Source organism: Notamacropus eugenii, chromosome 1, assembly GCF_028372415.1.
Source record: "Notamacropus eugenii isolate mMacEug1 chromosome 1, mMacEug1.pri_v2, whole genome shotgun sequence".
NCBI classification, from domain to species: domain Eukaryota; kingdom Metazoa; phylum Chordata; class Mammalia; order Diprotodontia; family Macropodidae; genus Notamacropus; species Notamacropus eugenii.
In genome coordinates, this window is record NC_092872.1 from 640,920,484 (window position 1) to 640,945,443 (window position 24,960).

At 39.0% G+C, this 24,960-nt stretch overlaps 1 long non-coding RNA gene across 1 annotated transcript in view; it reads left to right on the top strand.

The window, feature by feature from the left end:
- Positions 1–24,503, top strand: part of LOC140520947 (uncharacterized) — a 52,680-nt gene extending 28,177 nt beyond the window's left edge. The window contains exon 4 of the long non-coding RNA XR_011972727.1: positions 24,019–24,503. This is a non-coding gene — a long non-coding RNA (uncharacterized lncRNA). The remainder of the gene's footprint in view (positions 1–24,018) is intronic.
- Positions 24,504–24,960: the final 457 nt, after the last annotated feature.

Genomic DNA, 24,960 nt, shown 5'->3' on the forward strand with positions numbered 1-24,960 from the left:
AAGAGAAAGTAAAGCTGGTGACTTTGTACAGCCCTCCTCACTTACATCCAATTTACTTTCAAGTCATGTCATCATCTCCCTAGTATCATGGTCATCTTTGAGAACAAAGGACAAACCATACACACACACACACACACACACACACACACACACATACACACACAAAACAACAACAACAATTTGAATAGTGTTTTGGCTGGTGATCCCTGCCTTGAGTCTCTCCCAACTCTAATCTGTCCTCCACTCAGCTATCAAAATGATTTTTCTAAAGCACAGGTCTGATCACATCATCTTACCACTCAATAAACTCAGTAAATTCTAGTGGCTTCTTCAACTCTCAGGATTAAACTTTACATTTAATTTTTGCATTTAAAAGCTCTTTCCAATCTCAGCCTTTCCTACCTTTCTAGCGTTCATATGCTTTACTTCTAGACACATCATCTACTATGGAGCTAAATTGTCTACTTTCTGTTTTTTTCTGGTGCACAACATTTTCTCTGGCTGTCCCCTAAGGCTGGAATACTCTGCCTTCTCATCTCTTTCTACGGGTTTCCCTGGCTTTCTTTGACTCTGAGCTAAAATCCCATTTTCTGGGGGAGGAGCCAAGATGGCGGAGTAGAAAGACTCACATACGTTAGCTCCGAAACCACAGCCCATAAAATATCTGTAAAAAAGAACTCCCAACAAATTCTGGAGCAGCAGAAGCCAGAGAACAACAGAGAGGACGAGATTTCTGTTCCAGAGAGCCCTGAAAAACCGACAAAAGGTCTGTCATGCCCCGGAACCAGAGCTGAGCCTAGCCCTGCCTTGGCCACGCGGCACCAAGAGGAGTAGATCTGAGCAGGCTTCAGGGATGGAATCTCCAGCGGCCGGGAAGGTCCCTCCACCCACAGGTGACAAGGGTCGGTGAGACTGGGTGGCTGACAGGAGAGTGGGGTGTCCCCATGGCTCAGGCCCCCACGGGAGGCAGCAGCAGGGGCGGTAGCAGACAGGGGCTCCCCAAGCAGGCAGGAGCCCAGATCCATTGTTGAAGGTCTCCACATAAACTCCCTGAGGGAAGGGAGCCCTCTGAGGTGGCCCTGCACCTACCTGAGCACCTGAACTTAATCTCACACTGAATAGCAGCCCCACCCCCACAGAAGCCCTGAGGCTGGGAAGCAGCATTTGAATCTCAGACCCCAAGTGCTGGCTGGGCAGATCTGGAGGCCAGGTGGGGATGGAAAGAAAACTCAGAAGGCAAGTCACTGGCTGGGAAAATGCCCAGAAAAGGGAAAAAAATAAGACTATAGAAGGTTACTTTCTTGGTGAACAGGTATTTTCTCCCTTCCTTTCTGATGAGGAAGAACAATACTTACCATCAGGGAAAGACACAGAAGTCAAGGCTTCTGTATCCCACACATCCAAAATAAATATACCATGGGCTCAGGCCATGGAAGAGCTCAGAAAGGATTTTGAAAATCAAGTTAGAGAGGTGGAGGAAAAACTGGGAAGAGAAATGAGAGAGATGCAAGTAAAGTATGAAAAACAGGTCAACACCTTACTAAAGAAGACCCAAAAATATGCTGAAGAAAATAACACCTTGAAAAATAGGCTATACTATTGTGCCATAAGAAATGATGAACAAGAAGACTTCAGAGAGGCCTGGAAGGACTTATATGACCTGATGCTGAGTGAAAGGAGCAGAACCAGGAGAACTTTATGCACAGCAACAACCACAGTGTGTGAGAGTTTTTTCTGGTAGACTTAGATTTTTGTAATAACACAAGAACTTCTGAAAAAAAAAATCCCAATGGTGGACCTCAAGGCAAAATGCCTTCCACACTCAGAGAGAGAAATATGGAAGTCACTCACATAATGTAGCAGATCATGTTTGTGTATGTGTATCTGTTTGTGTATCATGTTCTGATTTGTTATACGGATTCTTTCATTTATCTTAGTCTGACTACATAGCATGACTATAGTGAAAATATACTCAATAGGAAAGTATATGTAGAATCTATACAGAATTGTATGCAGTCGTGGGGAGGGAGGGAGGTAGTGGGGGGTGGGTGGGGAGGGATAAAATCGCAATTGTATGGCAGTGATTGTTAAACATTAAAAAAAAAAAAAGAAATTGAGTAATGCAGAGTTAGTTCTATAACTACTGACAGCATAACAAATTTCTTTTTTTTTAAATTTTTTTTAGCATAAAAAACAAAAAAAAAAAAAAAGAAAAATAGGCTAACTCAATTGGCAAAAGAGGTTCAAAAAGCCAATGAGGAGAAGAATGCTTTCAAAAGCAGAATTAGCCAAATGGAAAAGGAGGTTCAAAAGCTCACTGAAGAAAATAGTTCTTTCAAAATTAGAATGGAACAGATGGAGGCTAATGACTTTATGAGAAACCAAGAAATTGCAAAACAAAACCAAAAGAATGAGAAAATGGAGGATAATGTGAAATATCTCATTGGAAAAACAACTGACCTGGAGAATAGATCCAGGTGAGATAATTTAAAAATTATGGGTCTACCTGAAAGCCATGATCAAAAAAAGAGCCTAGACATCATCTTTCATGAAATTATCAAGGAAAACTGCCCTGATATTCTAGAACCAGAGGGCAAAATAAATACTGAAAGAATCCACAGATCCCCTCCTGAAAGAGATCCAAAAAGAGAAACTCCTAGGAACATTGTGGCCAAATTCCAGAGTTCCCTGGTCAAGGAGAAAAATATTGCAAGCAGCTAGAAAGAAACAATTCAAGTATTGTGGAAATACAATCAGGATAACACAAGATCTAGCAGCTTCTACATTAAGGAATCGAAGGGTGTGGAATATGATATTCCAGAAATCAAAGGAACTAGGACTAAAACCAAGAATCACCCACCCAGCAAAACTGAGTATAATACTTCAGGGGGAAAAAATGGTCTTTCAATGAAATAAAGGACTGTCAAGCATTCTTGATGAAAAGACCAGAGCTGAAAAGAAAATTCGACTTTCAAACACAAGAATGAAGAGAAGTATGAAAAGGTAAACAGCAAAGAGAAGTCATAAGGGACTTACTAAAGTTGAACTGTTTACATTCCTACATGGAAAGACAATATTTGTAACTCTTGAAACTATTCAATATCTGGGTACTTGGTTGGTTTACACACACACACATGCACACACACACACACACACACACACACATAGAGACAGAATGCACAGAGTGAATTGAAGAGGATGGGATCATATCTTAAAAAAATGAAATAAAGCAGTGAGATAGAAATATATTGGGAGGAGAAAGGGAGAAATGGAATGGGGTAAATTATCTCTCATAAAAGAGGCAAGCAAAAGACTTTTCAGTGGAGGGAAAAAGAGGGGAGGTGAGAGAAAAACATGAAGTTTATTCTCATCACATTCCACTAAAGGAAGGAATAAAATGCACACTCATTTTGGTATGAAAACCTATCTTACAATACAAGAAAGTGGGGGAGAAGGGGATAAGCAGGGTCGAGGAGATGATGGAAGGGAGGGCATTGGGAGGAGGGAACAATTTGAGGTCAACACTCATGGGGAGGGACAGGATCAAAAGAGAGAATAGAAGCAATGGGGGGCAGGATAGGATGGAGGGAAATATGGTTAGTCTTATACAACACGACTATTATGGAAGTCATTTGCAAAACTACACAGATATGGCCTATATTGAATTGCTTGCCTTCCAAAGGGAAGGGGTGGGGAGGGAGAGAGGAAGAGAAGTTGGAACTCAAAGTTTTAGGAACAACTGTCGAGTACTGTTCTTGCTACTAGGAAATAAGAAATACAGGTAAAGGGGTATAGAAAGTTATCTGGCCCTAGAGGACAAAAGGAAAGATGGGGACAAGGGAAGGGAGGGGTGATAGAAGAGAGGGCAGATTGGTGATAGGGGCAATTAGAATGCTTGGTGTTTTGGGGTGGGGGGAGGGGACAAATGGGGAGAAAATTTGGAGCCCAAAATTTTGTGAAAATGAATGTTAAAAGTTAAATAAATAAATTTAAAAATAAATAAAATAAAATAAAATCCCATTTTCTATAGGAAGCCATTCCCAACTCCTCTTATTTCTAGCTCTTTCCTTCTTTTAAAGACTTTCTATTTAGTCCTGTAAAGATTGGCCTGCTTGTTGTTTCTCCCATTACATTGTGAGCTCTTTGAGGGCAGAAACTGTGTTTTGCCTCTTTTTGTATACCCAGCACTTAGTACAATACCTGGAACATAGCAGGCACTTAAATGTTTATCAGACTCACTGTCCTCACATACGGCACTGCATCCCAACTTTTAGCCTTTTCACCAGTTGTCTCCCGTACCTGTAATGCTTCTCCTCCTCACTCTGACTCCTGGCTTCTTTGGCTTTCCTCAAGACTCAGCTCAAATCCTATCTGCTATGCGAGGTCTTTCCCCAGTCTTCCATTCTATACTGAGCCCTGTTCTAAGTTCTTTCCTTCAGAAATTATCTTCTATTTACTCTATAAATATCTTGTACATACAGTTTTTTGCATGTTATCTACCCCAAACCTGAGAGGAGGTGGCGATGCAACCACTGCATAGGCCATTCCATTCAGCATGCTCAGAGTCAACTTTTCCTGGTTCTGAGCAGCCACTTGGAAGCTTTTGGAACCTGCTTTTGGTCATATGTAATTCTTCAATGAAAGGTGTACTCTTTGAGATGAGGAGCAGTCCCTTCTTGGTTTCTATGTGGGAAGAGTTGGTAACTGAGGAGATGGAGAAAAGGAAATGACTTGCTCCCTCACATTCTCTTCTTCTCTGGTTATAATCATGACAGGAGTATTCTAACCCACTTCCACAGAAATGGCTTGCTCTCTTCTTTCCCTATTCCACACACACACACACACATACACACATACACATACATACACACACACACACCCCTCCCTAATGTCATGAACACATGCCCTCACATACCCTACCCAGGTGAGAATGAGTTATGTTTCTACTGGGGACGAGAAGATTCTGGAGGATATGGCAGCCATCTTCAAGTATTTGAAGGTTGTCATATCTATGAGAGATTAGACATATTCTCTTTGACCTCAAAGAACTAGAACTAGAAACAATGAAGAAATGGGACTAAATTATATCTAAAACACCTTCCAATGAAATTTTCCATGATGGAGAATGAAGATTAAACTTCAAAACTGTACATTTTCCCCAGAAATCTTGTTGGTAAGCATGTTCTGTCCCACCACTGTGATCCTCCACACTTACTTTGTAAATATTTTCTACATAATTATGTATTTATTTTGTGTATATTTTCTACATAACTCTGTGCATATATTTCATTTCTCCCAAAAGAATATGAGATCCTTGAGGGCAGAGATGATTTGGTTTTGATTTTTATCCCCGATTTTTAGTACAGAGCCTAGAATATCGTAGGTGCTTAGTACATGCTTGTCGCTTGGTTGGTTGGTTTGGTTTGGCCAGAGTAGCGAGTGATTGGTCATTACAGCCTTTGTTCTCACCACTTACATGCTCAATACTACAAAGATCTGTGACTTCAGCAGTTCAGTTATTCCTCCTGTTAGGGTGGACTGCAAACTTTCTCTGATTTTTAGGTGTGACCTTTAAGAGTTGTTGTGGCTGAAAAAATTATCTCTTTGTGACCAATTAGTGATAAGTGTCTCTGGTTCTTAGAAGACAGAAATGCAAATCAGTCACCAGACCTACGCTCAAAATTCCCAGCATAGTCTTTGAGAATGCAGGATTGTCTCCATGCTACAATGAGACAGCAAAGTAGGACTTAACCAAATGCAAAAAATACTTATATTAACAGAATCTAGAAGAGGCTGTGCGCAGCATGGTAAAGTGGATAAGGAGCCAGCTTACAAATCAGAAGGATCAGATATGGTGTGAACCATATCCTGTCTCCCTAGTCCCCGTGTAAGTTAGGTGAATTTTCCTTAAAAGATGTTGAGATTATCCTTGAGAACTGAGGAAAGTTGCATTGAGAGCTTTCTACACTGAAAAGGAAAGGAAGGAAGGAAGGAAGGAAGGAAGGAAGGAAGGAAGGAAGGAAGGAAGGAAGGAAGGAAGGAAGGAAGGAAGGAAGAAAGGAAGGAAAGAAAAATGAAAGAAAAGAAGAAGAAAAAGAAAGAAAAAATGGAAGAAGAAAGAAAGGGAGGAAGAGAGGGGAGGAAGGAAGGAAAAAAGGGAGAAGGAAAAAGGAAAGAAAGAGGATGAGAGAGAAAAGGAGAAAAAAGGAAAGAAGGATGGAAAGAATAATGAAAGAAAGAAAAAGAGAAAGAAAATGAGAAAGAAAGGAACAGAAAGGAAGAAAAGAAAGGAGAAAAAGAAAAAAGGAAGATTGGGTATTAGGGTTTTTTTAACCATATGATACTGTTAACCTATCTTGAGCTTGCTGTTAATTAAAATCTCTAGTTTTTTTATATGAAAATTTCTAACCATTTCTTCTTCATCATATACTTGTGTAGCTGATTTAAAAAAACAAATTAAGTGTTCAGCTTACTAATTTTTCTAAAATCTGCATTCCCAAGTAGCAAATTCTTTCAACATCTGTTTGGTTAAATTGTGTGCTTTCAAGGTGAAAATTTCTAATTGGTGAACAAAACGATGCTTGGGTTCCAAAACAGCTGCCTCACATTAGAAAAGAAGGAGAGGTTCTTTCATGCCCTTGTTCCCTAGCTTAGAAGGCCACTGTGCACTCCAACTGCTAAGTGAAGCAAATTATCCCTTGGCAATTTATGCTCTAAATCCCTGATTCGATTTCCTCTTCATTTATCTCCTTAGTTTCCTGATTTTCTGCTTCCCTTGCGGACCCCAGCTCTGCTACTGCCCTTTGGACATTGTTACCACTGGATTTATGGCCATACAAATTTAAGGATTTTAATTTGCATTATGGACAAGTTTCTGGTTGTTTTTGTCTGCTTGTTTATCTTGGACAGTACTTCACCCCCAAATCTTAAGATTCCCATCTAAGCAGGAGGATGCCCAGATCCCCTCCTTGTGGATCCAATCAGATCCAGGCCCCACTCCTGACACAGACCACATGGGACAGGATAGATAGAGAATTTCATGTTATGAAAAAATTTCATCCTGGATTCCAGTTTTCTCAGCTTTCCAGCCAGTAGTAAGGAAAATGTATCGCTCCTCTGTCTGAATTGATTTTCAAGAGATGGTTACACATACCCATATGTTGAGCCAGAGGTGTTCTTTCACAGTAGCCCCACAGAAGCAGTGGTCTGGTGACAAGCCTCTCATTGAGCCCTTTAACACAAAGAAGCTAATGTTCCTAGTTATAACTTAATGGTTTGCTGTCCAAGCTTCCCAGTGTCCTGAGTTCGTTTTCACACATGAAGCTTTTTTGCACTGTTGTATATTTTGATTTTCTCAAACTTACCTTATTTTTTTCTCCAAGCATGCTATTAAATTCTAGCCTATAAAGAAGTATTCAAACTTATTCTCTAAATTGTGAGATACACCCAGTTTTGATGACCTAAATGGCTGTATTTTCCTACCATGCATTCAGAAGCATCTTTGTCAGTTTGCCTAAAGGTATTTTGAAGCTAAACATTTTTGGAAGGCGTTGTGGTCAAACAACATGAAGCACAGTGGGGCTCATTGACTATTTAGTATAGGCAGGAACACTGGCAGAGAGAAAGGCCCTTCAGGAAATAAGAGGAATGTATCCTACCATAATACATCCATTGATGAGGCTCATTGAAAGAGTATACTCTTTCCTAGTTGCCAGCCAAGAAGTAGAAAAGAAAGTCTTTTTCTGCATCTAGGATTTTTCTTTTTTTAAAACGTATTGCCTTAATGGAAAATTGAAACTGATAAAACATGATATTCTTAGTACATTAGCTCTTATTGTGAAAGGTGAATATATTCATATTCAAGTAGGGTACAATGCAATGAGCTGCTACATTTAAGAAAATACTTTGTTTTCTTCCTCTACTTCTAGCATCAGCACATCCAAATTTGTCCCTCTATGTAGAAATTGGGGAGCTAGGTACATAGCAGGTAGAATGTAGGGCCTGGAGGCAGGAAGATTCTTCTTCCTGAGTTTAAATGTGGCCTCAAGACACTAACTGTGTGACCCTGGGCAAGTCACTTAACCTTTCTTGTCTCAGTTTTTCATCTGTAAAATGAGCTGGAGAAGGAAATGGCAAATCATTCCAGTATCTCTGCCAAGAAAAATCCAAATGGGGTCACAGAGTCAAACACAACTGAAAACAACAGCAGTAACAATATAGAAATTATTGAGGGTCTTTCAAAACATAATATAGTTGGCAACTCTTGGGGAATATCAAAACGTCTCACAAAGGCAGGAAAACAGGCACTGAAATAGTGTCTCTAAAGATAGGCAATATGACAGAAAATTCTTTATTCCTCAGTACTTAATTAAAATTAAAATCCAAATATCGTTTGATCACTGTTCAGGAGTCTGTGCTTTTGTGAAAGTCTCATAGCAAGTTTATTATGGATAAATTGATTAAAAATCCTTCTGTTTTTCCTTGTTGTTGTTATGTAAAGAATCATCAAGCAATTTCAGGGTTGGACCCACAGGAATAGCGGAGTCCTTATAAGGACAGAACAGTGCCTTGGTTATCCTACCCACAAAGAATGGTTCTGGGTAAAATGGAAAGAATTTCCCTAAAATATAGAAATTCTATTCATTCATCTTTCCTATTTCTATGTGTGACAGGACTACTATCTACTAGAATTCCTCCCTTCTCCACCTCATGGATTAAGATACCTCTTAACACATCTTCCTGGTAGCCTTTGGCAAATTAATGTGACCTAAGGGCATTTAAAAGGGACCATCCACGTGTACAGATAGGGGTCTTCTAGACCTGGCAGATGCTCCAAATCCAAGCAGCCACAACATTCTGCCCTATCTACAGACACATTTCCCTATGGAGGAGAAGGGACTACCTATCTATCCAAGCTGAGTGCTAGAGCATCCTTGTTGAATATCTTTTCTGTATGATGGCTAGGTAAACTTCCTTTTGTCAACTGCTGAGTGACCTATGAGAGCTTCATTTTATTCCAGTGGTGTATCTGAACCAATAGGGTACTGAACCAGTCCTGTGCCTAAGGCTACACTGGAACCAACTCATAACAGCTAGTGAGAGCTGGTTGCTAAATTTTCGGTAAGAGCATTGCTTTGCTGATTGTCTAGACTCAAGGAAGTGATGTAAAAGTGCTAATGCAAATTAAATTTTAAAATATGTTGTGCATACATTTTTTCCTGGAGAGTCAGTTATTAAACATTTACCAGTATACCAATAGGTGCACTGCCTGCACCTAGCACATAGGATCATAAATTTAGAGCTGAAAGGGACCTTAAAGGCTATGAAGTATAGCTCCCTCATTGTACAGATGAGGAAACTAAGTGTGAGAGTGGTTAAGTGATCTGTCCCATGTCACCTTGATGATAAGCCAGGATTTGAACCCAGCTCCAAAGCCCATACACTTTCTATTCTGCCACGCTAACATCCTTACAACATCTCTCATGTGTGGCCTCCTCTCCACTCACACAACCACCACCCTAGTTTCAGCTCTCACTGCTTACTAATTGGTTTCCCTTCCTTATGGAGCATGAGGGAGAGTAAAGAGTTAAAGATGACTCCAAGTTTGCAAAACTGAGTGACTAATGGTCTTCAACTCTAACTTGAGCTCCAATCATTTTTTTACAACTGCCTATCAATCACTTTTACCTTGACATCCTTCCAAGACCACTGACTCCCTGTGTTTAAATAGAACTTGTCATCTCTTCCTTTAAATCCAGGTCCCCTCCATGACCTCCGTATTTCTTTTAATGGTGCCACCATTCTCCCAGTTATGCAGACTAAAAATCTTAGAATAATGTTTAATTCCACCTCCACCTTTACCTAGCACATTCATTATCACCCAAGACGGGTGGATAATAACACCTATCGTACCTAGCGTATGGGGCTTATGGGATGCTCAATGAAGGTTATCAACTTTAGTGTGAAGGCTTGCCAAGTTTCTATCTTTGGTGTCTACTTGGCATTCAGTTCTCACCTGTGATTCCAAGAAGTTATAACATGTGCAGTGGTCACACCCTAGCAAACCATCTCTGCAGACTGGCAAAACCAGATTGAGGTTAACTGATGGGAACTCGTTGGGGAGTGAAGGAGGTATCTACCCCCAAGCATGTGAAGACTTTCCCTGGTGAAATGTGTGGATGAGAACAATTTGTTCCAAAGGCCATGAAGGCAACTGAAGCAGATGCTATGGAGAACTTAGAGCTAGGTCAGATATTGAAGACATCAAGGTCACCCACTGCATTCCAGGCCATCCCCTGTCAGCCTGATTTGTGTCTTCCCGCTGGATTTTGATGAATCTATAGGAGAATGGAGGCTGATGACTTTGTACAACTTTGACTCACTTAAATCTAATTCCTGCATGAGTTAAGACATCACCTTGTGATGTTATTGGTCTTTTTCAAAAACAAAGGATGAACACCAGCACCTACCTCACGGGATTGTTGAAGGCAATACAACATCCTTTTGCAACAAAGTAAAGATCTATAAGATTATGCAAGAGAGGAGGGAGAAAAATTGACATTGATTAAGCACCTATTTGTGCCAAGTAGAGTGCGAGGCTCAATGCAGATATTCTAATTTGATCCTCATAATAATACTGTGAAGTAGGTGCTATTATTATACCCATTTTATGGCTAAGGAAATGGAGAAAGGTTAAGTAATGTGCTCAAGTAAATCGGTGAGGGCTGGACTTGAATTCAGGTCTTCCTGACTCCAGGCCCAACACCCCATCCATTGTGTCACCTAGGTGTCACAAGAGGTTAAAAGGGGAACACATAGTGGGGGCACACAGAGGCAAGTGGCAGGGGGATTCAGGCAAATTACACTCCAACGGAAAAGGGTCAATGATGAGTTGACCTATTTAAGAGATCTGGTAAGAAATAGGTACTTAATAGATGCTGAATTCAGTAGAATTTACTGCTTTCCAGAAGTTTCTCACTGAGGTCATTCCCTTCTCCCCAAGGACATACTTGCTTCAAAGATCTCTCTGGCAACTTAGACCCTGCGTGCCTTTCCTACAAACCAACCTGACTAATGGTAATAATTTGAGTTCATTCTCTTGAGAAAGGTGGGAAACACTGGACCTAATTCAAGAGGTAGAATGTTTGTTTCTAGCAATAAGTGGTTTCTGCAGTCTCAGACACAGATCAGTTGTTTTCAATTTTCCACAATCACTTCCATAAGTCTTAGGTTTTTCTCCCTCTCCCTCTTCCCTCCCTCCCCAAAACAACATGCACTCTTATATGGGTTCTACACATACATTCTTATTAAACACATTTTTACATTAGTTACATTAGTCATGTGGCATAGAAGAATTAAAATGAATGGAAGAAACCATGAGAAAACCCCAAGCAAAACAAAACATAACACAAGAGAAATATTTTGCTTCATTCTGCGATCCAATTCCATAGTTCTTTCTCTGGATGTAGATGGCATTTTGCCTCGAGTCCTTTGGGAATGTTTTAGGTTCTTATATTGCTGTGAAGGGCTAGTTCTACCAGAAAAATACCTTGCACACTGTGGTTGTTACTGTGTACAATGATCTCCTGGTTCTGTTTCTTTCACTCAGCATCAGTTTATATAAGTCCTTCCAGGCCTCTCTGAAGTCTCCCTATTCATTATTTCTTATAGCACAATAGTATTCCATTACACTCATATACCACAACTTATTCAGCCATTCCCCAATTGATGGGTATCCCCTCGATTTCCAGTTCTTGGCCACCACAAAGAGAACTGCTATAAATATTTTGTGGGACCCTTTCCCATTTTTTGTGATTTCTTTGGGATACAGTCCTACAAGCAATATTGCTGGGAATCCTCCCCAATCTCTCCAGAGAATGTCTTCTTTGATTTGTTTCACATTTCTTCCCTTTGAGCACAATCCATTCCAGCCACACTAGTAGAAGTGTGCTGGAGCCAGCTTGAACCGGCTTGAGAGAGCCATTGTTAAATTTTTAGTGTGAGCATTTATTTACACCTCAGAAACTGACAATACCTACAAAGCAGGGAGTGACATTGTTTTGTTGACTATCTAGACTTAAGAAAGTTTTAATAATGCAGATTAGTTTTAGGAGTGTGTATATATACATATATTTTTTTCTAGAGAGTCAGCTTATAAAATATTTAGCAGCACACCCCTATATTACTTTATGAATGTTGTTTGAGTTCAGTGAAAACCCATGAAATGTAGTCATTACTAGACTGGACATCTGGTGACTGACTGTAGGCTAACAACAATAATAACTGACATTTATATGTTGTTTAAAGGTTTACAAAGTATTTTACATCCCTTATCAAATTTGAGCCTTACAACATGTCTGCACCATCCTCTTGTTTTCTGAATTCAACATTCAGTTTCCTGCCTCCAAGCCTTTGTATTGGCTGTTCTTCAAGTATGGAATGCATGCCCTCTTCACCTTTGCCTTTTACTTACCTTCAAGGATCAGTAAAGTTGTCTATCCTATTTGCAAGGGAAGTTCCCTTTGTCTATGTGTCTGGCACATAAGAGGCACTTAGTAAGTTTTTCTTCCCTCCTTTCTTTTCTCCCCTTCCTTCCTTCCTTCCTTCCTTCCTTCCTTCCTTCCTTCCTTCCTTCCTTCCTTCCTTCCTTCCTTCCTTCTTTCCTTCCTTCCTTCCTTCCCTCCTTCCTTCTATCCTACCTTCCTTCCCCCAGCTGTTAGTATTTTTTCCCTCCTCAAACATTATATGTCCATAAAAGCTAAACTTCTTTTCGTCAGGGTGTATTTTTCACCTTTATCTTTGTTTCTCTAGCACCTAGAACCTAAAATATATATATAGTGGACATTTGATAAATACTTAATGACTTGAATAGAATGAGTGCATTTTTGTTCAATTAAATTGAATCAAATTGTGTGCTGGAACTACACACAATGCTTGAATGACACAAAACGTGGAACCAGACACAAGATCAGAGAACTGAATGGGACCTTAAGACCAACCTCTTCATGTTGCATTTTTGGAATCTGAATACGCATCATAGTAATGATTTGGGCAAGGTCACATGGGCAGGGGCCCAGATTCAAACACAGATCCTCCGACTCCCTTATTCAGTGTTCTTTCCATTGCACCAGGCTGCCTTGGTTGTCTTGTACAGAAAAATATAATAAGAAGCAGTGCATTTGCCTTAGGGCTTTCTACCCCAATCTCCTTCTTCTTACTTTAAACATCAGATGAAATATTACCTTGCTATTTACATTTTGGGGTGCAGGCTAATTGCTATATCTGTCAGGGGTGTCACTGTGTGTAGAGTATCATTAGTTGGTGCTGACCAGGGGGGATTTAGTTTAAAAATTCATGAAGTAATTTAGATGTGCCAGGCCCAAAAGGAATTTCTGTGGGTTGTGCTAATATTTAGTTTCTATTTTATCATGGAGATCAATTTGGTGCATTTCTTAGCCTAATCATTTTAGCTCATTTTTAATATTTTTTCCCTCCAGGTTCCCCACAAAGGATTACCTACTGTCCCCAGAATCTTTGGTGAGCAGTATTACATGGGACTACAGAGATATCAGAGCTCTTTATATTTCAAAAGAAGAGTTTTCATTCTCTATCCTCCCCCCTCTGAAACATCATAATTTAGGTTAACTCTGAAAAATGTCACATTGGAATTATAAATATTTTTAAAATTTAAATCTGGATCTCTGGTTTTATCAGAGGTAGGGAACTCCCAGTGTCGTTTCTGTTCTAAAAATCAACAACTCCTCTGTGTCAACTTCTCAAGAGAATTCGGGGGAGGGGGAACACTGTCACACTTCCTCAAAGTAATAATAATATGACTATGTAGGAAAGAAAAGCAAATTTAAGAGATTGGTAAGACTTAGGGGAAATTTGTTATGTTATATAAGAGAAAACTGCGATTTCCTTCTGCCTCAAATCTCACCAGCTGCAAAGACTAGATATGAATGTAAGTTAGCACCCTGCATTTTCTTCTGACTTCCTATTTAATAATTAGCCCCATAATTCTTTCCAGCATCTAACTCAAAACCCCAGAGCCATTTTTTACTTTCCTTGTCCTTTGCCAGTGGCAACCAATCAATTGCCTGCTTCTTACCTTCATCCTCTTTAACAGTTGCCCCATCCATCCTGTTCTATTTCCACTGCCAGGCAATCAATTAATCAGTAGTTATTGAGCACCTACTATGTGCCAGGCACTGTGCTAGGATACAAAGAAAGGCAAAAGCAGTCCCAAGGAACTTACAATAAAAAGGGGGTGGGGTGGGGAGGAGACAACACAGAAAAGGAAGCAAGGAATTAGAGAAAAGGCAGGGAGGGAAAAGTACCTGGCATTGGGGCATGATAGGAAAGTCCAGAGAAGTCCAGCAGGGTGGGAAATGAAGAGATAGCTGGCCTGTGTATGTCCTTTAAACGGAGCATCTTCTGGGAGATGTTCTCAGAAGGGAATTCCAAGGCTGAAGTGATGTTACAGACCACCACGAGCTTATTTCACGCTGTGGGGATGGTCTTATCTTACTCTCTGGATATTGTTACTTGAGAGTGCAGATAGAGGAAAAAGTTAAAAACTCACTTTAATTCACTTTAACAGTTATATGATAAATGCCTACCATGCACTAGTGACCACGCCAAACAGACACAAGGGGTATAAAGTATGTGCTGCTCTTTTGCAGCTTACAGAAGATGACTCCAAGGTTAGAAGTTTGGGTGACTGGGAAGATGATGGTGTCGTCAACAGAAATATGGAAACTGATGGAGATAGGAGGGAGAGAGATATTTGTGGGAAGATGATAAATTTATCTCTGGAAATACTCAGTTTGAGACATTTTCCCTGCTTCTGGTTTCTCCTTCGTCTAATCCATCTTCTATCCCAGCTTGATAGTCTCAAAGCTTAGGTCTGACCATGCCACTTCTCCATCCATGAAACTTCAGTGGCTCCCCATTACCCCTAGGATTTTAAAAAATAACAGTAATAACAATACTCTTTTTTACTGCATTTAAAGCCTTTCACAATAGGACTCCTACCTAACTTTCCAGACTCATTTTACATCAACTCCCTTCATGGAATCTGTTCTAGTCAAACTGACCTGTTTGCTACTTCCTGAACATGGTATTCCTTGGGGCTTTGTACAGGTTGTCCCCCATACCTGGAATATTCTCTCTCTCTCTCTCTCTCTCTCTCTCTCTCTCTCTCTCTCTCTCTCTCTCTCTCTCTCTCTCTTTTCCTCCCTCCCTCCCTCCCTCCCTCCCTTCTTCCTTCCCTCCCTCCTTCTCTCTGTCTGTCTCACTCTATGTCTATCAGTCTGTCTCTGTCTCTCTCTCCCTTGGCCTCTTGAAATTCTCAGCTAAGAAGCTCAGCTCACTCGCATCTCTTTACATGAAAACCTTCCTGATGCCTCATTTGTTAGTTCTTCCCTCCCAAAAGATTACTTTTTATACCCTTTGTTTTTATTTTCCTGTGTGCACACCGCTTTCCCCTGAGTAGAAGAGTAAGCTCATTGAAGGCAAAGACAGTTTGGTTCCTGCCATTGTATCTCCAGAGCCTGTGCTTTGATATCCAACTTGCTTAATAAATTATTCAGTTCTTTGAGGGTAGAAGCTGCTACTTTCTCACCTTCATATCCCTAGTTGTATATACTCAGTAGTCACTTAATAAATGCTCATTGAATTGAATTAATTCAAATCCGTTATGATCCCAGGGGTCAGTTATAGAATTAGCCAGTTCATAGGATGCTATTTAGACCCACTTTAAGATAGAATGAGAAAGATCTCTGACTAAGCTAGTATCTTTCACTTGTCTCCCACCCTACTATGCCTCTTCCTCAACCTAGATCAGCCCCATTCATTCATTCACACATGTTAACTGAGTGCCTACTCACAGCACCGTGCTAGGCAGGAGAGAAAGGGGAAGGGGACAAACGTTAAAATAACACTTATGTGTCAGGCACTGTGCTAAGTCCTTTACAAATATTATCTCATTTGGTCCTCATAACAACCTCAGGAGGTAGGTGCCATTACTATTCTCATTTTACAGGTGAGGAAACTGAGGCAGGCAGAAGTTACATGACTTGCTTAAATAAACACAACTAATTAAGTGCTTGAGGCTGGGTTTGAACTCTATCCACCATGCCACCTAAAGCATTAGAGAAGAAATGTAAGACAGCATAAGGATTCCTTTTGGGACCTCTTGGATAATTTGGGGTTATCCTTCCACTACACCCGCCCCCCCCATCAGTTCCCTGCCTTTATGGAAATGTATACACCTAGAGACCTAGGGCTGGGCCAAAACTTACAGGGTATGCTTTGTCAGAGCTTGCACAGATAGCCTTACTCCCTCTAATTCTCAAGTTCTTTTTCACTTAAAGAGATTATATTCTGTTTACTGTTTGGGCTTCTTGTTACTCTATAGGGAATTGAATATCTATCATCCAATGATATTTCCTTCATTGTGAAATTCTTCCACCTGTTTTTCTTGCTTACCTCACTGATTTTTCTGCCATCTGTTTGCCTCTTTTGGTCAGTGACCATCAAACTTTAGATTCATTTTTTTCTTTTATAATCTATATTTTACTCGAATTTTTTGACCCCATACTTGAGAGGTTTCCATTCTCTGCATGAAAACAAGATCTAGCTGAGTACTTGTTAGCAGCTCTGAAGTGGGATGCAGCTTCATTACTCTGTCAAGGTGAAAAGTGACAAATATGGGACCAAGTCCAGCTCTGTAAACTGAGTTTGATCTTTGATCTCACAGAGGCATCTTAAAGCCTGACTTCATCATGTGATTTCAGATGATCAGACTGACCTTCTTTCCACAGGTTCATCCAAGGATCTCAACTACCAGTTACCTTTGCTTCTGAACCTCAAAGAGGGAGAAAGGCAAGAAATAAAAGTCTTGGAAAAGTTAGATACAAAGATTTAAATTTAGAAATGTTTCTTTTTTATAGTTGTTTTATAAAAGGAAGAAATCTCATAATCTAAGAAGGTATGTGAAAAGACTCATCAGAAAACTCATATAACTACACAAATGAGACAAGGTTATATTTTTCAGCCCCTTTGCATGAATATCATTACAAGACGTTTATTTTTGTATTACCTGAGCTTTAACAGCTAGACAGTAAGATTCAGTGTATTGAATACTAGAGTGGCTATAAAGGGCTCATGAATTCAAAGACTGGTACATCTTTCATGATTGCTATGCTTTGTAAAATTAACCCTTTTAGACCAAGGAACACAGAGAGAACACGCACATATGGAAGGGTTGGACTCGTGCTTATAATAACAGGTTGTAAGGGTTCTTGGTCTCAGAACTAATTTTTTTTTTAGTTTCCTAAGATGAGAGAGATATAGAAGCTTAAGGGATTGCCCAATTTTTATCTGCTTCTCCTCTACCCACTGAGTTCACAGTGACTCTTAGATCTGAAGAATATTGACCAAGGGTGTACTGGAGTCAGCTTGGACTGGCTTGAGAGAGCTGATTGTTAAATGTTTAGTGTGACTATGGTTTCCTCCTCAAAAATCAGCAAACACTGCAAATCAAAGGTTTGATTTATTGTTTTTATTTTAAAAGCTAGACTTAAGAAAGTGATGGAGGAAATGCTAGTAATGCAGATTGAAGTGAAAAGTACACCATGGGAACATTACTTTTTTGCCCTAGAGAGTCAAAGATTTACCAGCACACAACTGGTTTCAATCCAAAAAATCTGTATTAAATTCCTACAAATAGAACACCATGCTAGGTACTAGAGAAGACAACTGATTTAACTGCAACATAATTACATTTAATTACAACTTCTACCCATGAGACTTGGAGTTTAGTATAGGAATATGATTTATATGTGTATGTATGTGTGTGTATATATATATGTATATACACACACACACATACACACACATGCACATCAAAAACAATATTTCATCACATAATCATCGCAGATTTCATGCCAATTTTTTTGCAAAAAATAGGGTGCAACCATTATGTGGTACTTTAAAAAACGTGCTTGTATTACTTAAAAATCATTTATTATTAAATTGTCTTTGGTGCAAGATTAGGATGCATATTGTGAATATATGTTAAAATTGAATTATGGCAATGTGTGTGCACTGAGAATTCTAGGCTTGTGGTTCGGATTGAGCAAGAGATAATTATTTATCCATATGCCACTGATAAATACATTGCTGCTCTGTTTACCTTTTAAGTGGCATGACGAGCAGAATTATACCATGTGACGATTTTGTGATGAAAAGTTGTAAACCAATTTTTTGACCGAAAAAACCTTAGGGTGTGACTATCAGGTGGTAGCAATGATTATATGGTGAAATGTGGTATGTGGATGTGGATTTTATATATATTGTATATATGCACATATGTGTGTATATGTGTTTTTTGTGTGTGCTCATGTGTATGTATGTATGTATGTATGTACAACTGTGGGATAGTGAAAAGAGCATTGACTCTGCAGGACCTGACTTCCGATCCACCCACTTACATTTACTACATGTGTGACTTTGGGCAAGTCACTTAACCTTCATGGGCTCCAATTGCTTCATCTATAAAATGGACTGAACTCGATGGTCCACGAAGTTTATTCTGACTCTATAATCCTACTTCAATGGATCCCCTATCTCATTATTATAGGCATTTCCTCTGTTGTTTCAGACTGCAAATCATCCATGTCTTCTTACCCTGTGTGGGTGTTATCCACGTTCTCTTCATGTTCTCTACAAAGAATCTGTTTGATATCCTTCCTCTAGATATATGCATACATACATATACGTACACATACGCACATACACATATATGCATATATGTTCCAATGTAACATCAGTTCACTTGTCCATGAGTTACTTCATTACTTGACACATGATCAGTTCACCTTCTTTTCTGATCATACATTTTCTTATTGTTGAGTGGTTCAGTCGATTGAGTGCTGGAACTGGAGCCAGCGCTAAGTTCAAATTTGGTTTTAGACTCTTACTAGCTGTGTGATTCTGGGTGAGTCACCTCACTTCTATTTGACTTAGTTTCCTCATCTGTCAAATGCAGAAAATAATAGCACCTACCTCCCAGAGAATCAAATAAGATAGCATAAAGTGCTTTGTCCATTCATATAGCACCTATATAGTAGTCTCACCTAGCTATTATTATTTTCCCCACAGCACTCCTTAAACGTAGGCCACTGTTGGAGAAATGTTATATTTGCCATGAATTCTTCCATTGTACTTTGTGACCGAGACAACATCGATTCTTTGGAGATAATGGTATTCCAAGTTTCATAAATAACATGACATCAGTGAGAGAAAATTAATGTTAAAAAGATAGGTTTTTAAAATTTGAGAATGACTGAAAAAGTTGGGCAAATTAATATAACAGGATATGCCCAATTTATTCAGTCATTCTCAAATGTTAAACATGTAGGAAATTCAATTTTGTTATTTTTATTTATTGTTCTGCTTTTTATAAATAGATCAACTATGAATATTTTTATATTAGAATAAAATCACAATAATAGAATCTTTGGGTTGAAAGGTAAGATTAGTTTTATGTCTGTTGTTACATGTTGCTCTTTAAAATTGTTTGCAACTATAGACTCCTATTAGCAATGTAATTAAAAGACTTTCCCAATCATTAACAACTGTTCCATTGGGTATTACATATAGATTTTGCCTATCAGATCTTTATCTGATATACTTACTGTAAATAGTTTTCCAATTTGTTTCTTATTTTTCAGTTTGGGGAAACTGAATTTGTTTTTTGTTACATAAAAATATTAATCTTTGTATAATTAAAGCTGCCAAAATCTTCTATATTGACCAAATATTTTTCCTCTCTATCATTGAAAAAATGTATTATTCATTTTTCTTTCACTTTTGTAAATGATTGTCTTAAATTTGTGGCTTCAGTCTTGTGTGGTTTATTATCTAAGGGGTAGGTTTTAAGCCTTTTTTGGTAGTAATGCTATCCCTTTCCTTACAGTATTTTTTTAAATTAAATAGTGATTTTACTCTTAAAAAAAGATTTTTGTATGAGAGAAAAAAAGCACTGTGCAATTTCCCAGGTGGAAGCCAACCTATTCTCTTCTTTCCAGTCAATTCAGGGCCTAGCTCAAGTAGAGATAATTATCATATATATAACGATACATGATAATTACACTAGAGAAATACCAGAAAGTGCTCTCTGGGATCTGAAGAAGAAAGGCATCTCTCAGATCTATGTATTCAACTCTAATCACATTGCCGGCTGTGTGCTAGACACCTCCATGAGATCATCCCACTGGCATCTAAAACTCAAGATATCCCAAACTCATCTTTCTCTCTGAATTTATCCCTTCCCCAAGCTTCCTTATTTCTGTTGAGGATATCACCACCCTCTCAATCACTTTCTTTTGTCATCTTAGAGTCATCTTTGACTCTTCTCCCTACCTCATCCCAGATGTCTAATCTATTGCTCAGTTCTATTGATTTTGCCTCCACAACATAGCTTACATTCTTCCTCTTTTCTCCATTCATACGGCTGCTATCTTATGTCAGATTTTCGTCACCTTTCACTGGACTAAATAGTCTTTTAACTGGTCTCCTTACTTCAAGTTCTTCCTTTTTCTAATGCATTTTTTTCTACTCACCTGTCAAAATCATATTTTAAAGACACAAGTCTGTCATTACCTTGTTTAGTAACCCTCAGTGCCTCCCCACAGCCTCTAAGACAAAATGCAAGCTAATTAGCTTGGTGTTTAAGTACCTCCAGAGTCTGCTTCTAAACTTATTTCACATTCCTTCCTTTCAAACACTTTTCCTTCCAGCCAAATTGACCTATTTGCTATTTCCTCAAGGTCTCTGTGCCTGGAATTCACTCCTTCTTCGCTTCTAGCTGCTAGAATCTTTACTTTCCATTCAGGCTCATTTGGAATCACCTCCTTCCTGAAGCCTTCTTTGATATAAAGGAATTAATTAGTGCTCTCTAATGTCTCAAATATTTCAGAATACTTTTTGATCTTTTCTTGTCCCCTTTACTCCCTACTTCTCTGAGTCATGTTAAATTCTCACAGTAGAATTAAAGATTTTTGGGTTTTTTTCTTGATATCTGTTCCCAGTGTCTTAAACATGGTATAGTGGTGTACCACCATTTTGATATGGTTCCATTTGGTCATGCCTCTGTACTTCTCCTGACACTAGGCTGATTTAGAACATCTAACCCTGACCAGATGAAATTGAATCGAGCTCTTTTCCATATCTTTGGTTAGTTCTCTGTTAGTTCAGTTGTTTTTCTCTTTTGTTGTGCTTTTTATTTGAGGATTTTAAAGAATGAATATTACTTCAAAGAAACATGTAAAAGTTGTGACTCTTGCAGAGCACAATTCAATGACTGTAAGAGATATTGCAATCACTCTTGGTGGTGTTGAAGTTAGAGATTTTAAGGATTGTTCAATCCTACAAAGAAACAGAACCAGTCATGCCAAAGTGCAAATGCAAGTACAGTGGAAAACAAAGATCACCACCAAGAATTAACAAATTATTGATGGAAAATTAATCCCTAGAAAACAAGCCAAGACCTTTGGAGAGACCAAATAACTGGAAGGGAAGTTACTGATTCTTCTAGAGAGCTGAAATACTTCTTGAAGTTAGAATAGCAACACTAGATTTAGAAAAACAAACTACTAACCACTTCTCTGAAAAAAAAATGCTTGTCATAGGCAAGACAATGGAAAGAATGGGGTATTAAAGATTTGAAAATGGTCATTTTTGCTGATGAAACTCATTTTTTCACTTAGAGGTATCCCCAAGTCAGTGTAGTCCAAGTCTGAGCATCTCCACAGAAAATAAAATGTCCACTCTCCCAAAAATCTTTTAGGAGATTTTTACTTCCAATGGTCCTGGAAGTCTCGATTTCACTGAGGAAATGATGGATTCTGATAACTATATTGATATTCTGAGAACTGCCCCCAAATTACAGAAATCTCAAATACCACAACATGACATCCCACATTATGCAAGATTGAAAAACTTATCCAAGAGCTAGAGATAACTATGCTTAAGTGACCTGGAAACTCTTGATTTAAACCCCATTGCAAACCTGGAGGCTATAAATAAAGCAAAACTTGGAAGACGAACTATTTTTCAAAGATACCCTTAATATCCAATATGATAAAAGTGTAGTTTCATGTTAAAGAATGAAAAATGTGTCAAAAATTCTGAGAACTCAGTGCCAAGGCACATAAACAAATCATTCGAGTAAAAGGAGGGCATATTGTGTGTTAAAGTTGTTTAAAGATATAGAAGTTGCAGGGTTTATTATAAAAGCACAGAAGTGTAATTATTTTTCTCTGTCCCAAATAATTCATGAAGAAGTACAAGTGCTTAGTAAATGTCTAATTGAGTTGAACTGAAGCATTTACTCCATGTACCAAGGGGTGGGGTATCAGGGAAAGACTTTAGGAAGGAGGTGACATTTAAAGTGGGAATGGGAATTTCATAGGAAAAGAGGGAGAGGGAGCATGAATAACATCCACAAAAAAGCACACGGAGTGTTCAAGGAACAGTTGTTTGGCTGGAACTTCTGGTGCGTAGAGGCAAGTAATACGAGATAAAGTTGCCAATGACCCACTCTGCTCATCCTGGGTTGATCTAGGATGTTCACTGCAAGTCCCTACACCAGGTGGCTTGTTGAGGACAGAATGCCCTGGGGACATGGCAGACAAGAAGCCCTACTGGTTAACGGTCTGGGGGGTGGGTGAGAGAATGGACTAATTGGATTACCTCTGCTGTGTTAGAGTGGGGAAAGAAGGCAGAAGTGGGGGAAGGAAAGCCCAGGGTTAGCTTCTGGGGCAAAACTCAGCTGAGTGAATATGGGGCGAGGGAATTCCAGCTCCACTCTAAGACATAGAAAAGTGGGTCCAAAGTAGAGGTAGAAGATCCTTATTACAATCATCTTCAACTGTTCATAGAGTTATGATATGGAAGATAATTATTATTTGCAATCTATCTGCACTGAAGTTACAAATAAGAGAAAGTTATTTTAAACTCAAGCATAAAGTATTTAAGTTTGAAATAAGCATGAACTTCCCAGTGGTAAGTATTATTCATGTTACCTTCTTTAGATGTATTTTTAAAAGACAAATTCTTATTTCCAATATGGGTGACATAGTGAAAAGAAGACTAAACTTATAGTCAGAACATCTGGATTTGAGCCCTGACTCCTCTTTCTATTAACTGAGTTACTGGGGTAGGTCATTTAACCCATGGAAGCTTCCATTTCTCTCTTCCCACCCCATCCCCACTTTGTCTCTCTAAGTCTCTTTCTCTGTCTCTAATTATACACACATGCATGTGTATGTGTGTATGTGTATACATATATGCACACATACATATGTGTGTATGTATTCATACTTAAGATTTCATCACAGGTGAAAATTTTCTCCATTGATGCAAATTAGCAAGGTCCTGTAATTGAGGACCTTAGAGTATGGTCTATGGCTTCTGAGAGATGGACTTGCCCCAGTCTTACAGTACATCTTAAAAACTGAATCTGAACCCCTAGGCTGGCCATGCTGCCTCTACAACTTCATCTATAATACTGGAATGATAATAATTGCATTAATTATCTTATAAGGGTATAAAATAAAAAGTTATCTGTAAATTGCAAAGAGATATAACCACATTGCTGTTGTTCAGTCATTTAAGTTGTGTCTGACTTTTCATGACCCTATTATGTTATTTCTTGGCAAAGATACTAGAGTGGTTTGCCATTTTCTCCCCCAGATCATGTTACAGATGGGGAAACTGAGGCAGAGTTAGGTGACTTCCCCAGGATCACACGGCTAGTAAATATCTGAGGCTGGATTTGAATGCAGATCTTCCTGACTCTAGCCCCAGCACTTCATCCACTGCACCATCTAGTTGCTCAACATGTGAATTTACCATAATTTTCATGGAATTCTATGTTACAGGTACCACAAGAAATTATCTAAATCATAAGATTGAGATCTGACTGGGGCCAACCTCTTTATTTTACAGGTGAAAAAAGTGATACCCCAGAGAAGAAGCTGTTTCTGAAGTCACACAGCCAGGATTCAAATCCAGGTTCTATTATATCCCTCATGTATGTACTCTGTGATCCAGTGTCACAGACCTGCTGACTGTTTCTCCAAGACACTCTACTTCCCCACATCAGGCATTTGCACTGGCCATCCCTTCATGCCTAAAATGCTCTCCTTCCTTTTCCCACTTCCTGGCTTCTTTCAAGTCCCTACTCAGATTCCCCCTTCTACAAAAAGCCTTTCCCAAACCCTCTTAATTCTGGTGCCTTCCCTCTGAGGATTACTTCCAATTTATCCTGTATATAATTTGCTCTTAGCTATTTCATTTTGTTTCCACCATTAGCCTGTGAGTTCCTCCTTGAGAGCAGGGACCATCTTTTACCTTTCTTTGTACCCTCCAGTGCTTGAGCCCAGTGCCTAGCACATAGTAGATGTTTAATAAATGATTCTTGATTGATTGAATGACTCTGACTCTAGTATTCTTTACCTTTCACCTGTACAACTAGCCTACATACTAGGCAGGAACAAAGGTAAATTACTCAGAGCAATCACTGTCTGATCTCATCTCAAATGCCTTAAGAACTAACTGTTTCCCACAGTCTTTGCAATCACAAACTTCTTAACGCATGACACAAATCTCTCTATTGTCGTTTAAAACGTATTTCCTCTTGTCATTTCTATAGTGAAAAAATCATAAATGCCAAGCATAGTTCATATGATATCTCCACATGCGCTTGGAAATTGCTGCTGAGTTCCTTTAGCATAGCCTTTCTAGGTTTCTTGAATCTTTCTTCATTGGGCCAGCTGCCCAAAGCTTTCATCATTTTAGCTGCCTCTGTGATTTTGTGATAAATGTTCCTCTTCCTCCTGGACAAGAAGCTTATTCCATCTTTAGCTCTACCCTAAGAATGTAGGGGCT